This window comes from Anastrepha ludens, chromosome 4, assembly GCF_028408465.1.
Source record: "Anastrepha ludens isolate Willacy chromosome 4, idAnaLude1.1, whole genome shotgun sequence".
Taxonomy (NCBI): Eukaryota; Metazoa; Arthropoda; class Insecta; order Diptera; family Tephritidae; genus Anastrepha; species Anastrepha ludens.
In genome coordinates this window covers 60879267-60893959 of record NC_071500.1, presented here as the reverse complement: position 1 = coordinate 60893959, position 14693 = coordinate 60879267, and positions in this window count along the sequence as shown.

Genomic DNA, 14693 nt, shown 5'->3' with positions numbered 1-14693 from the left:
TATGCGCCTGTAGCTTTGTTTTCATACGTAAAGCGACACATCCTATATAAGTACATATATAAAGGGTCTTTCAAGAGGCGTGTCTAGATGTTCTTTTAAAACGGAATATGTAAAACGTTAGATTATTTCAGGTTTCACTATTTTCATTTAAATTACGGTTCTTAACAATTACCTTCTACTCAAATATGAACGAGACGTTATCAATATAACGGTCCGCGGATGACATATGGCAAAAATAAATTTTTTGTTTTTTGGTAGGACTGTTATAAGCTTACATGGCAAATTTGAGCGTGATATGTCACATAGTTTGTTTTCTGTACTACTGTAAACAAGTCAAGCTCGAGTGTGTTCTTCGAATTTAACGATGGAAATTCAAGTTGAACAAAGAATTTGTTTGAAATTTTGTTATTCCAACAAAATTTCGGCTTCAGACGCCTTAAAAATGTTGCAGACAACCTATGGAGACTCTGCTCTATCGCGTGCACGTGTTTTCCAGTGGTACAAATCGTTCAAAGAGGGCCGTACATCAACCCAAAAAACCACGCCAAAGTCGCTCAAAAATTAAGGTTACGCTGACTGTTTTTTTCGATTACGAAGGTGTGGTGCACTCGGAGTTCCTTCCGCAAGGCCGATTGGTTAACGCTGAATATTATTTAGACGTTTTAAAGCGTTTGCGCGAGAACATTCGTCTTAAAAGGAAGGAATTGTGGGACAACAAGTCATGGTTCTTGCATCACGATAATGCACCAGCTCACACATCACGTCTTGTTCGCGATTATTTGAACAAAAATAATTTTAATATCGTTCCGCAAGCACCGTATTCGCCTGATATGGCTCCATGTGACTTTTTCCTGTTTCTCCAGCTCAAGTTGCCGCTCCGTGGAAAACATTTTGAGACAATTGAAGTCATAAAAGAGAATTCCAAGAACACAGCTTGACTTGTTTACAGTAGCACAGAAAACAAACTATGTAACATATCACGCTGAAATTTGCCATGTACGCTTATAACTGTCTTACCAAAAAACAAAAAAATTATTTTTGCCATATGTCATCCGCGGACCGTTTTATTGATAACGTCTCGTTCATATTTGAGCAGAAGCTATATGTGGAGAGTGACGCCTTTTAAATGTTCGCCATAAGCACGTCTATAGATTGCCATACAAGAATTAAAATGTTCAGGGACTCGCTCATACATTATCGCATTGAGTTCAGGACTCTCGATCCGAATGATCCGTTTTGGCTCTGAACTCGTTATTGGCTTATTCACATAGGCATTACATATCGAAAAACTTCACAAAATCTATTCAAAAGACCTCTAGTATACTAGAGTTTAGACTGCATGCTTTAAGTTCCCAATTTATGGTACCATTAGGTGAGATTAATCGACCGGGCACCTTAGATCTCAATAATGCAATGGTTTCCTATGTTGAGTGTATTGTGTCTCTTTCCTGTTGAAAATAAAGATCATCTTAAATCAGTTGTCTATAGCGATGTCTATTGACACTAATAGCTCTTCCATTTTTATCTTCGGAAGAAAAACGGGCCAGTTGTTCCACCAAAACACACCACACCAAGCACTACAGTTTGAGTTTACTCGAGAGGCTTCTTCTCTCCATATGCGGCAAATTGTTTGCTGACAAATCAATCCCGTGTGAAAGAAGGTTCATCGCTAAAAATGATTTTTAATATTCAGGTAACCAATTCACGGAGTTTCTGCGTTGATAACGATTTCTTGGGTTAATTGAATTTTGTAAGGAAATGTAAATCCTTATCGAAAATTCGCCAAACAGTCGACTCTTGAGTGCCTCATTGTTGAGAACGTCGTGGTATCGATGTTGAAAGTTGTGCAGCAACACTTTGTGCTACAGCAGCAATTTTCAGCAGAAAGTCAAGTTTTTGATCTTCCAGTCCCTTTTCTATCCTCGACACAACCAGTTTCTTGAAATTTTTTTACCAACCTCTGAATTGTCTACTCATTCTGACCAGTATTTCCACTAAAAAATTACGAATTTAGCGATATGTTGTGCTTAAAAATCGACCATTTTTTTTAATGAATTTCTATAATTTTAACGCGTTTTTCTAAATAGCATGTAAAATTGCACATCTGCCAAGCTTGAGAAATGCCAAATATGACATATAAAAAGGTACCGTCTTCGAATTTTTTACTACTGACACCTAGGCGTCACTTTTGAAATACCCTTTGTATATATGTGGTTATGTGTTTGTGAATACTGTTGCCAGTCAAGGTAGTTTGCATTTTGGATATGATTACATGAGTGTGTGTCATCAAGTATGTGTGAATTCGTCTTTGTAGCTTTTAAATGTAGTTACATTTTGGATATGATTACATGAGTGTGTGTCATCAAGTATGTGTGAATTCGTCTTTGTAGCTTTTAAATGTAGTTACTTAACGACAGACAGACAACCCAATGACGACAGAGACAGCTGTAATGATGATGATGTTATTTTATTAAACAAGACGTTTGTGTTGTTGTTGACACCATCGCGCTCTGGGAAATTTTAGTCGTGACATTTAGTATTCAAAGCCACTGTCTCTTCTGCATCGTTGCAACTGCCACATTTACACTAACCTGTACTTTACTAGTGGCCCTCTTCAGAGGCTTCTATAGTTCACAGGCTTATGATAGTCACGCAGCTGCCGCTTAGTTTCATGGTTGCCCTGCAGGAGCATTTACTCGGAGATTATAATTAAAATATGCCTCTCGCCATGAGTGCAAGTGTCGATGTACATACATATGTGTATGTATTTCTAATGGCTATTAACTCAAGCGTGACTGACTCGTCTTGCTTTTTACGTTTGTATGGGAATATTGTGCAAGCTGATTCATGTTGCGACTTGCAAGTGCAAAACTGCACTCACTGCCTGTCATTATATTTTGATGAACCTAACTGAGGTGTAAATGTCTCAGTGCAACCATTCAACTTTGTTGTACATTTGTATGCAAAATTAGTGCACGTTAAGATGCTGCTCGGGAGTGTGCTTGATTAACTGTAGCGATTAGTGGAATGCCATTGGCTGGTCTGGTTAGTGCAAATGTCCGCAATTTACGCTTTGAAATTTGATACTTATCGCATCAACTCGCTTTGGAAGTTGCTGCGTTTGGCTTGTTGCATATTACATCAAAGCTTTGGCGTAGATTTGCAATCCTAATTACTGTGTGCTTCCTCTTTCCGCCTGATAATATTTCACGTGCTATTTAATATTCGTTTGCATGCATAAGCTATTTAATTACTCATACGTTTCTCGTATTATATTGTCATTTCAATACCTTCAAAGTGCATTATTCTATAAATACCTGCTTGTGTATGCACGCAGAATTATGGGACATTATCTCTTTTTCAATGGTTGAGGTCGCCAAGTATAATTTTTATGTCATAGCGCTCGTGACGACTTAGAGCGCGAAAAGAAGTCAAAATGTTTTAACTTGTAATTTCTACGGAAGAAAACTAACGTTATGTAGAATTAATATAATAGGACTATGAATAAGTTCGTGCGGTTTTACAACAGATGGCGTAACTTGATTATTATTCCATCGATCCACATTTCCAAACATTCATTGGAGAGCTACTGTCGTAAGGCACAAACGTCAGTATAAGTTTTTTATTTGAAGCGTAAACAACAATATTTTTACCACACTTGAAAATGTCGAATTTCGTGCCAAATAATGTGTTTTTGCGGGGAATTCTTCTTCATTATTTTAATATGAAGAAAAAAGCAGCCGAAAGTCATCGTATCTTGGTGGAAGTTTATGGTGAGCATGCTCTATCTGAGCGAACGTGCCAGAAGTGGTTTGCACGCTTTAAAAGTGGTGATTTTGGCTTGGAAGACGAAGAACGCGAGGGTGCGCCGCCAAAGTTCATGGATACCGAATTGGAGGAATTGCTCGATCAAGATCCGGCTCAAACGCAAGAAGAGGTTGCAAAAACTTTGGGAGTTGATCAATCAACCATTTCCAAACGTTTAAAAGCCATGGGAATGATCCGAAAGGTAGGCCATTGGGTGCCGTATGAATTGAAGCCAAGAGACGTTGAACGCCGTTTTATGGCATGCGAACAACTGCTTCAACGGCACAAAAGAAAGGGTTTTTTGCATCGAATTGTGACTGGCGATGAAAAGTGGGTCCATTACGACAATCCAAAACGTCGGGCAACGTATGGATACCCTGGCCATGCTTCAACATCGACGTCGGCGCAGAATATTCATGGCCTGAAGGTTATGCTGTGTATCTGGTGGGACCAGCTGGGTGTTGTGTATTATGAGCTACTGAAACCGAATGAAACGATTACGGGGGATGTCTACCGACGACAATTGATGCGTTTGAGCCGAGCACTGCGAGAAAAACGGCCGCAATACGCCGATAGACACGACAAAGTTATTTTGCAACATGACAATGCTCGGCCACATGTTGCACAAGTGGTCAAAACATACTTAGAAACGCTCAAATGGGATGTCCTACCCCACCCGCCGTATAGTCCAGACCTTGCGCCATCCGATTACTATCTCTTCCGATCGATGCAACATGGCCTGGCTGACCAGCACTTCCGTAATTACGATGAAGTCAAAAAATGGATCGATTCGTGGATTGCGGCAAAACCGACCGAATTTTTCACAAAGGGAATCCGTGAATTGCCAGAAAGATGGGAAAAAGTAGTAGTAAGCGATGGACAATATTTTGAATATTAAATTTGTAACCATTTTACGTCAATAAAGTTTCAAATTTCGAAAAAAACCGCACGAACTTATTCATAGTCCTATTATGACGAGAGGCTGGCGTTTTTAAGCGTGGAGACGCTGGAGATGTTCAGCTATAGAACAAATTCATCATCATTTTCATCATGACAATTACAGCTCGGGGTTAGCTTATCCTTCCATTACTGTGGCGCTCCATGCGAATTGGTTCATTGTATGTCTTCTTCGTGCAATCATGTTATGCCGGACGTCTCCCACATGATTTGCCTACCTTCTTGGTGGCTGTGCGCGCTTTCCGCTGCTCAAAATGCGAAAGTTAAAAGTCGCCTTTGCAATTCTGTTATAATCCATTCGAAATACGTGTCCTAGCCACCGAAGACGTTGCACCTTTACGATGTTTTGCCCATTTATAAGTTCTTTGATCTTATTTTTATGTTTTATTTTATAAGACCCATCACGTTCTCGGACAGGGCCAAAAATGGCCCACAGCTCTTTATATTAGTAGTCGGAACCCATGTTTCACATCTATACGTTGTTATTAGTCTTATAAGGATTCTATAGATCTGTAGCACACACATCCTTGACAAGAGTTTGTTATTATGCAGCTTGAGATACGCGTAATATCTTCTATTTACAGACAGTTGTTTATGAAGATAAGCGGATCTGCGGTAGCAATTAAGTTTATTCTACGGCACTTGAAGGTCTCAACTGTTTGAAATACTTGGAGCCCGACTTTGAAATTACCGTAACGATTATTGCGATCTTACCAGGTATTTGATCTTTTCCATATCTACTTCTAGACTGATTAGATTTGCTTTGTTAATTACATTTAATGGGGCATCGGTAAGCAATGGGATGATAAAAAGATCTTCAGCATAGCGACAGATATAAGCGCTCTTAAAGGAAATAGTCTCGCCACGGTCGATGCCGTTAAAAACAAAGTTCAAACCTAGGTTAAAAATTATTGGGGATAGTGTGTCACCTCGGATATTCCTTGTACCATCACTTTAGATACTGTTTCTGTTAGAGTCATAGTAACTAAGGGGGTGAGCTTCAGTGTTTCAATTTGGCAAGGACGGCTCGTAATTCTCGAACGTTTTTGGGTCATCGTGAAGCATCTTGTCGGACCGCAATACAGAAATTGGTGGAAAAATTCAAGCTGTTGGGACAAGTTAGTGATGTGAAGAATAAAACCCGTGCACGTCGTTCAAGAACAGCGGAAGATATTGCTGTTTTAGCTGAAAGTGTTGAAGAAAACCCAGGTTTGCCCATTCCTCGTCGTTCTTTGGAATTAGGCATTCCACAAACGTCATTACGCCGTATTTTGCATAAAGATTTGGGTCTTAAGGCTTGTAAGGTCCAGGCAATACCAGAACTTCAGCCGGTCAATCATCAACAACGTTGTGTCTTTGCTGATTGGGTCGTTGAAATGCATGAAAATGATCCGAAAAATCATCTTGAGTGATGAGGCCCATTTCGACCTCGGTGGCTTCGTCACCAAGCAAAATTGTCGGTTCTTAGGCTCAGAAACTCCAATAATTATTGCTGAAGAGCCACTCTATCCTCAACGTGTGACTTTTTGGTGTCGTTTATGGTCCGGCGGAGTCATTGGACCTTACTTTTTCGAAAATGAAGCTGGAGCAACAGTTACGATGAATGGATTGCGCTATCGAGGGATGATTAACGATTTTTTATGGCCGAAATTGGATGGTATTGATTTGAACAACGTTTATTTTCAACAAGACGGCGCTACATCCCACACAAGCAACGAACCCATTGATTTTTTACGGGAATAAGACCTCTTATTGTAAAATCTTTTAGAATGTTCTCTGCTACAATATTAATTTTGTCGACGAGTATGTTGGTGAATACTTATAGGAGAAAGAGTTGTTGCAATCTTCCTGTTTAGGGAGCGAGAATATTATGCTTGATTGCCCGTCCCGAGGGATCGTTTCGTTTTCCCAAATTTGCTCGACTAGTTTTGTTAGAGCCAACCCTATTGTCGGACTGCCATATCTCAGCAACTCACTATTATATAATTTCCACCGTTTGCCTTTCTAGTTTTTAGTATTTGTATCAAGTTTAGAGACTAGTCTTTTATTGCGAGTAGATTGTATTGTTTTCCTAACACTGAAAAGAGAGCCTGATACATCAAAATTGCTGGAATATGAGTTCAAGTGTTGCCATAGTTCATGCCAATGGTTCATTAAGGTCGTAATTTTGTTTTGCATAATTAAAAAAAACAGCCTTTACTGCCTTATATTTGAGTGAAAACATTAAGGTTAACTTCCACCAGGAGAAATGATCTAGAAATCGACCTTATATTCAGTTTTATTGTAATTTAATATTTTACATAATTAATTATAGTTATTTTAATTAATTTTCCCAGCATTTTTCTACCACATTTTTCAGCAAGGCAAGCATGGGAAGATTGAGAAGCTTTAGACGACTATTGCATGGAAGAATATTATATAGCGAAATCCATCGAAAGCGTCTTAAGGCAAAAAATAAAAATTTTATTTGAATTCATTCTTGACTATCGATGTAAATTTTGTGATGAAAGGCGATCGAGCCGTATTCCGGTATCGGTGTTACTAAAGCTGTAAAATTCACTTTAGTAAGATACGAATAATTGAATTCTTTCACCATCGCTTTACAAATGCAATTGTATTGCATTTAAAAATTAAAAAAAAACCTTGTCGGGTTTTAGATACAGTATCAAACTTTTCAATCAACTTTTTTTTTAATGAAAACCCATAAGTTCGTCGTCGGTTCAAACGAAGACTACGCTGTCTTTTTCATTATTTGACCTCAGTTTATACGAACTTGCCTCTCTATGATGTCATTTTCAACTTGACTGATTATATGTGTATGTGTGCAGACCGAAAAGACAGGACCACGACGGCATTTTTGCGTTACAAAGAATGTGAGAACCAATGAGAATGTGTGTCGCCAGTACAATTTTAAACTACATACTTTTACGTTTATTTGCTTCGTTGCTTTTTTATTTCACACTCAAACACAGACTGGTAAAATTGTAGACAATATTATAAAAGTTATAAAAGTGCAGCGTCGTAAGTAGTTTTAGTTGTGCAAATTCCGTTGTGCTGCTGGCAAAATCATCAGCAAGCCAAGACCCAGCTCCCAACGACTTTACGAAGTAGTGGATGATGAAGAAAAAATGTAAATATACACATGTGAAATAATAGCGAAGTGAATGAAAGAATGTGTGTTCATATGTGTGTGTGAATGTGTGAGCATGCAATAGAAGGTGTTGGGTGGATGACAGGTGAAACTGCGTTGCATGTGACAAAGTTTATTGTGTGGAAAATTTATAAAGCGCCGAAGGGAAGGGCTTTCTACACACATACATACACATACATATGTATGTATAAAGGTATATAAGTATTGAGGTATACATGCATGCATTCGAAATACGTGGCAAATTACCATCCAGTGGGAAATGTAGACATAAATTCAGCTTCCATGCACGCGAGTATTTTTAACCTTAAGGTGTCTATTTTACCATAATATAATATTTAAGTCTTGTGTGAATAATATAGTAATTTTATGGATTTGAAATAGTTTTAACAAAAATCAGTCTTAGTATAAATTTGTTTACATTAATTTCATTTTATTTAATATATATAAAGGGTGATTTTTTATGTGATTTCACGTAAAATTCAGAAAAATGCATGAAATTTTTATTTAAATCAATAGTACAGTTCATATAATTTAATGTTTTAAGATTATTTCATGCAAATGTTGACTGCGACTGCGCTTCAAATGGCCCATCCGCTTAGTCCAATTTTGGCATACTCTTTCCAATATTTCGGCCGGTATCTCACACATAAAAGCTTTAATGTTGTCTTCCAATCCGTTAAATGAAGCAGGCTTGTCTGAATAGAGCTTTAACATAAAAAAAAAAAATAAATAACATAGTCCCACAAAAAATAATCTACAGGCGTTATATCGCATGATCTGGGTGGTCAATTGACAAGTCCCGAACGTGAAATAAAATGCTCACCGAACTCGCCTCTCAACGAGTCCATTGTTGCGCGTGTTGTTTGGCATGTGGCACCGTCTTGCTGAAACCACATGTCATGCAAGTCAAGCTCTTGCATTTTGGCCAAAAAAAAAGTTGGATATCATTTCACGGTAGCGCTCACCATTCACAGTTATGTTACGATTCGCAGCATCTTTGAAGAAGTACGTTCCAATGATACCTCCAGTCCATAAACCGCACCAAACTGTGACCTCTTCTGGATACATTGGTAGCCCTTGCAATTCTTCTGGCTGATCTTCACTCCAAAATCGACAATTCTGCTTACTGACGTACCCATTGATCCAAAAATGAGCTTCGTCGCTAAACACCATTTTTCGATAAAAAAGTGGAACTTCGGCCAACTTTCCAAGAGCCCATTCTCCAAAAATTCTGCGTTGCGATATGTCGTTCGGCTTCAATTCTGTACCAGCTGTATTTTGAAAGGCTTCACACCTAAATCCTTTCACAAAATTTTCCACGTTGTTGAGTAACAGAGGCCCAATGGCTACGAACGGCGACGAATCGATAATTGATGGTCATCATTAACACTGGCCGATACAGCTGCGATATTTTCTTCAGTTCCCACTCTACGTAAGCGTGTTGGTGGTTTGATGTCCAATAATGTAAATTTTTTTCTAAATTTAGTCACAATAGCTCGAATAGCCGCTTCAGTGGGTCGATTAAACTGACCATAAAATGGAAGAAGCGCGCTATAAACTTTCTTAACAGAACACGCATTTTTATAATAAAATTCAATGATTTGCAAGCGTTGTTCGTTTGTAAGACAATTCATGGTTAAAATATAGACCAAACTCAAGATATTTGGCAGTGAAGCAAAACACGAAACGTGAATCAGTTGTTTAAACCAACTGTTTGAAAAGATAATAGCTAAAAAATCACCCGTTACTAGCTGTACCCGGCGCGCGTTACTACGCCAACAACTAAAATAAATTTAAGAAAAATAACTGTAAATAAAAATCAGTACACAAATATTCAATTCATTCTAAACCATTTTATTGATTTTATTTATTTCGGAAAAATTGTGACATTACAAAGTTTAGTTTCAGTTCGATGTTTATTGAAGTGCTGTGAGATACACAATATTTCTGGTTTTTCCTTCTGGTGCGTAGACGAATAAATCAGAAGGTTTTCCGACACGAGAGCAAGCCACATAGAGCTGTCCATGTGAGAAGCATGGATTCTCCAAATTTAATCCCCATACTTGTAACGATTGTCCTTGTGCTTTGTTAATCGTCATTCCGAAGGCGAGTCGCACCGGCAACTGTAAACGTTTGAATTCGTATGGCATATCTGTTGGTATCATTGGGGTACGTGGCAACAGTACGTCTTCACCTTTGAGTGTTCCAATCAAAATTGTTGCCTAGATAACATTGTTCATCATTTTCTTGACTGAGAGTCTGGTTCCGTTGCAAAGTCGTTGTGGATTTATGTTTCGAAGAAGAATGATGGGTACGACAATTTTCAATGTAAGAACGTGCGGCGGCATGCCTGGCATATCAAGCGAATTCAGGAATTCAGTTGGATTGTTCACAACCTCGTCTTGATTCTCCACAGTATCGATGTACTTATATGTTGTCGTTTCCCATGAAGTTGATGGTATTGACATCGATGTTTTTGGCTGCTAATATAGCACGTTGTGCAATGTTTGGGAAAACTTTTTGCTCCAATTCGATGCGCCCGGTGGTACAGGCAATGCGTTGTTCTGGAATCAACTGCGGAAGATTTGTTCTAACGAATGTCCCCAGTTCGTCAGAATCATAGTGTGTTTCTCGTTGCAAATCACGATCGAAAAGGTTGTTTGCAGGTTTGAAGCAGATATTTCCAGTTGCACCAGTGTCTTGTTAACGATTGTCAAACATATGTTTTCAATCAAATTCGTCATATTCGTTTCCTCTGTGTAAAAATACATGGTCATACTGATTTTCATGACAATCGATTGAACGGGGCAAAAGTTGCTACTCTACAGCGCCGCCTGCTGGCGAGTGGCATCAATCAGCATATTCTACAAACCTTCTCCGGGAAACAATACATATAGGTATATACCATTTTTTATAATAATCGGTCCAGTAGTTTTTGAGTTCATCGATGACATACAGACAAACAATCATTTTTATATATGTATAAGATTATTTTATGTATATGTATAGTTTTATATATTATTTTTAATATATTATTTTTGATACTTTTCAACATACATCGCTATCATGAAAAATTAACATTACTTTTTCTGTGACGTCGGTAAGCCTCTGAGTGCACTTCTGTCATGAAAAAGCTTCCCATAAGAAATCATTTGCCGTTTGCAGGCGGCATAAAACTGTTGGCCTCTCCATTTGTAGAAAATATCAAAACGCATACCACACGATGAAGAGCTCGATCAAAGTAGCAAAAAGCGTGCAAGCGCATAGTGCTTCAAAAAACTGCAATTTGTAACGGTTTTATTATTATTATATTTCTGTAATTACTATATTATGTGTAAACATCTAGTCATTGTAAAGGGTTTTCCAACCTCGTGTGGATTGGTGTCGTCCCATATACGGCAATTTTGTTTGTTAACACAGACATTCATCCAAAAATGCGCCTCGTCACTAAAGATGATTTTTCGCCCAAAACTGGGGTTCTCTTCCAAACGATTTGAGGCCCAGTCAGCGAACAAACGGCGTTGTCTATGGTCATCAACTTTGAGCTCCTGGATCAGTTGGATCTTGTACGGGTGTAGGCCCAAGTCTCGACGCGAAATTCGCCAAGTTGAAGTCTGCGAAAGGCCAAGTTCTTGTGCACGGCGAGGAATAGACTGCCTCGGGTTCTGCTGTACACTTTCACGGAGTGCGGCAATGTTCTCGGCGCCAATTGAAAAACCCTTTACAAAACATTTAATATAAAGCTAAGTCTGGTGACACCTTGAAGTTTGACAGTTTACTATTCCTACTATATTTGTCCTTTTCTTACATATTACCGATCCCTGCATGGATGGATATAAAAGCAAAAATTCCATTTGTAATCGTTCATTTCCGCTTGCCGTTTAGGTAACTGTAAACCGACTAAAGCATATTATAAAATAATAAAAATAATTATTTTTTATTTACAAGCTTAAAACAGCGGAGCTTCTACGCATTGTGTAAATTTTGACGCATTGAAAAATCATTTAAAGCTGTACGAAAAAAACATACAGTCGCGGACAAAACTCACTGTACGACCGCTATTTTCGTAATTTCTCCCGATCTAAAGCATTTAAAAGAAATGTAATGATACAGTTTTATTTTAAGTTTAATTATATAACAAATTTAAAAAAACAAAATATTTCCAGAATTTACTTTAAAAGATATTCACGAAACACCAAAAAAAGGCACTGACAAAAGCATACATACGAAATAAGAGTTATCTAGGAAATTTGTGGAAAGTAATATTTTCTTGGGCCACCACCAGCATCGATGACTGCTTGCAAACGTCTGGGCATTGAAGCTGCTAAATTTTCAAGCTCCTCCACTAAGCTTTTCTGCCATTCCTCCAGCAAATTCCCTTTGAGGCTTGGAGCATTAGTAATACATAGAGTGCTTCCGAATCTTTCGCTCCAAAATTTCCCAAACAGGCTCAATAATGTTTAAGTCCGGGCTTTGTGGAGGTGAATATAGTTGCCGTGGAGCATAATACAGCAGCCAGTCCTTGACGATTTGCGCAGTATGCTTAGGGTCATTATCTTGCTGGAAGGTCCAGTTCGAGCCTAGGCCTTGTTTGTCCACGGATGGCATCAGGTTTTGTTCCAAAATGGTCTTGTATTGGAAGCGATCCATATTACCTTCAATGAAAACGAGGTTTCCAACTCCTGTGGCTGCAACTGCTCCCCAAACCATGACACTGCCACCACCATGCTTTATAGTCGGAATCAGGTTCGAAGGATCCATGGCAGTGTTTGGTTTTCTCCAAACTTGGGCTTTGCAGTCGTATGCAAATATGTTGTATAAGTTGACTCATCAGTGAATAAAACTTGTTTCCAAAATTCTATTCTCTTATTAAGGTGCTTCTCTTATTTAGGTGCTCTCACTTGATGTAATTGAAAAATATGAAATATTAATTTTAAATAATTATGTACATAAATAACATGGCGAACAAGTTTTAGAAGCGGTGGCCAATATCGGACCGTTAACTCGCTCTCAACGAGTTTGAAAGAATCAGCTGATTGGCTTAAGTTGTGGGGGAACCCTCACATGTACTTTTTATTTTAAATTAATACTCTTTATTTACGATGTATAATTCAAGACAGTTAAGATAAAACTTATACTTCTAAAGAAACTCTATTTTTATATGTGATGTCGTTTTCAAGAACGCTTTTCCAATGATCTCATTCGTAGAACCAATAACGACGTTAGATTAAATTGAATAATGAATAAAAATGAATAATGAATTCAGTGTGGCCCAAAGGATAGGTATAGGTGTGTTCCCGTACGACACTTTCAGCTGTGGTCCCTCAAAGTAACCGCGAGCATGATAGCGGTTGGATTTCAAACAAACTAAGATTGTATTGGTGACATATGAAAAAAATCTACTCAGTCCTCACTCATGTGCCTTCTGCACAACAACAGATTCGACGAGTGTGAAATGAGCGGTTTAATTTTTTTCGTATATCATCAACAGAAACTCAATTATTTCGAAAGTAAACCACTGTAGTAACCAATGTGACGTTAGTCAATCAGCTGATTCTTTCGTATTTGCTGAAAGCCAATTGACGGTCTGATTTTGGTCACATCCTCTGCAAATCGTTGCACTTTGAATTTAAATAACCTGCCTTACACTGCCTACCCTGTTATGTGTAAATGAATGCATGACTTTCCTGAGAAATCGCCATGTCTTAGACCATTATATTCCAGACTATGCTTGACCATTTCCAACTGGGTAGTCTGCCTTAGCTTTCAGTGTCTCTTACAGTGCATTGATGCCCATGTGTACCTATACATGTCCGCATACATACCCTTGGCGCCACGATAGCAGAAAAGATGTATGTGTGACTAATATTCAGTTGGTCTCCAGTTCGAAGCTCACGGCGGATGCATATGAATGTGGATGTTGTATTACGGAAAAAGTGCATTTCTGAAATGAAAAAATCTCACCAGAAAAATCAACCGCGATTCAAAGGTGACACAAAACTTTAGATCCTTTAGCTTGATCAAGGCATGTATATATAAGAAATTGGAGTAAGAACTAGGCCAGATACTTAACAAAGCATATACTATATGCGCCAGTATACAAATGTATGTATATTTATACACACATATACATACATATGCTAACATACAAGCTGCTCACATGAAGACATTGTAGGAAAATGTTGCTTTTGAATAATGCATATATGCACGAGGCCAGGACTCGAGCGGTCGAAAAAAAATTACATTCGTCATGCAAACATATGTATATCTGCACATGCATACATACATATATAACTACGGCAATTTTACTACGCTTAAATTGCGCCACTCTGACAGCTGTGCAACCTTCCTGCTGTGAAAACAATAAATGAATAACCAAGTAAGGTTGTGCAAAAACAAAAAGAGAACCATCGTTCCGGGCATTTCACCAATGTCTGTGGGGCGGGCGCGCAGCCAATTGCTTTACCTTTGTTTTATGTACACAAATTTAAAAAACTATCTAATGGAATAAGTTAAAAAATTTTAAAAATTTTCACTTTTTCATAACTTTTATTGAATTTTTTATGTTTTTACAAGTACATAAATTATATGCAATGAACTTTCAGTTAAATTACTTTGGTTTTGGTGTTGAAAATATTTGTGCGCAAGTTTTAAGAAAAAAAATTATATCATATTTTTAGGCACACAAACATCTGGTTCTGCGTACATTTGCATGCCAATTAAAAGGAAATGGCACCAAAAAACAATCTTTGCTTGAGTGGCTTACGAGAATCGAACA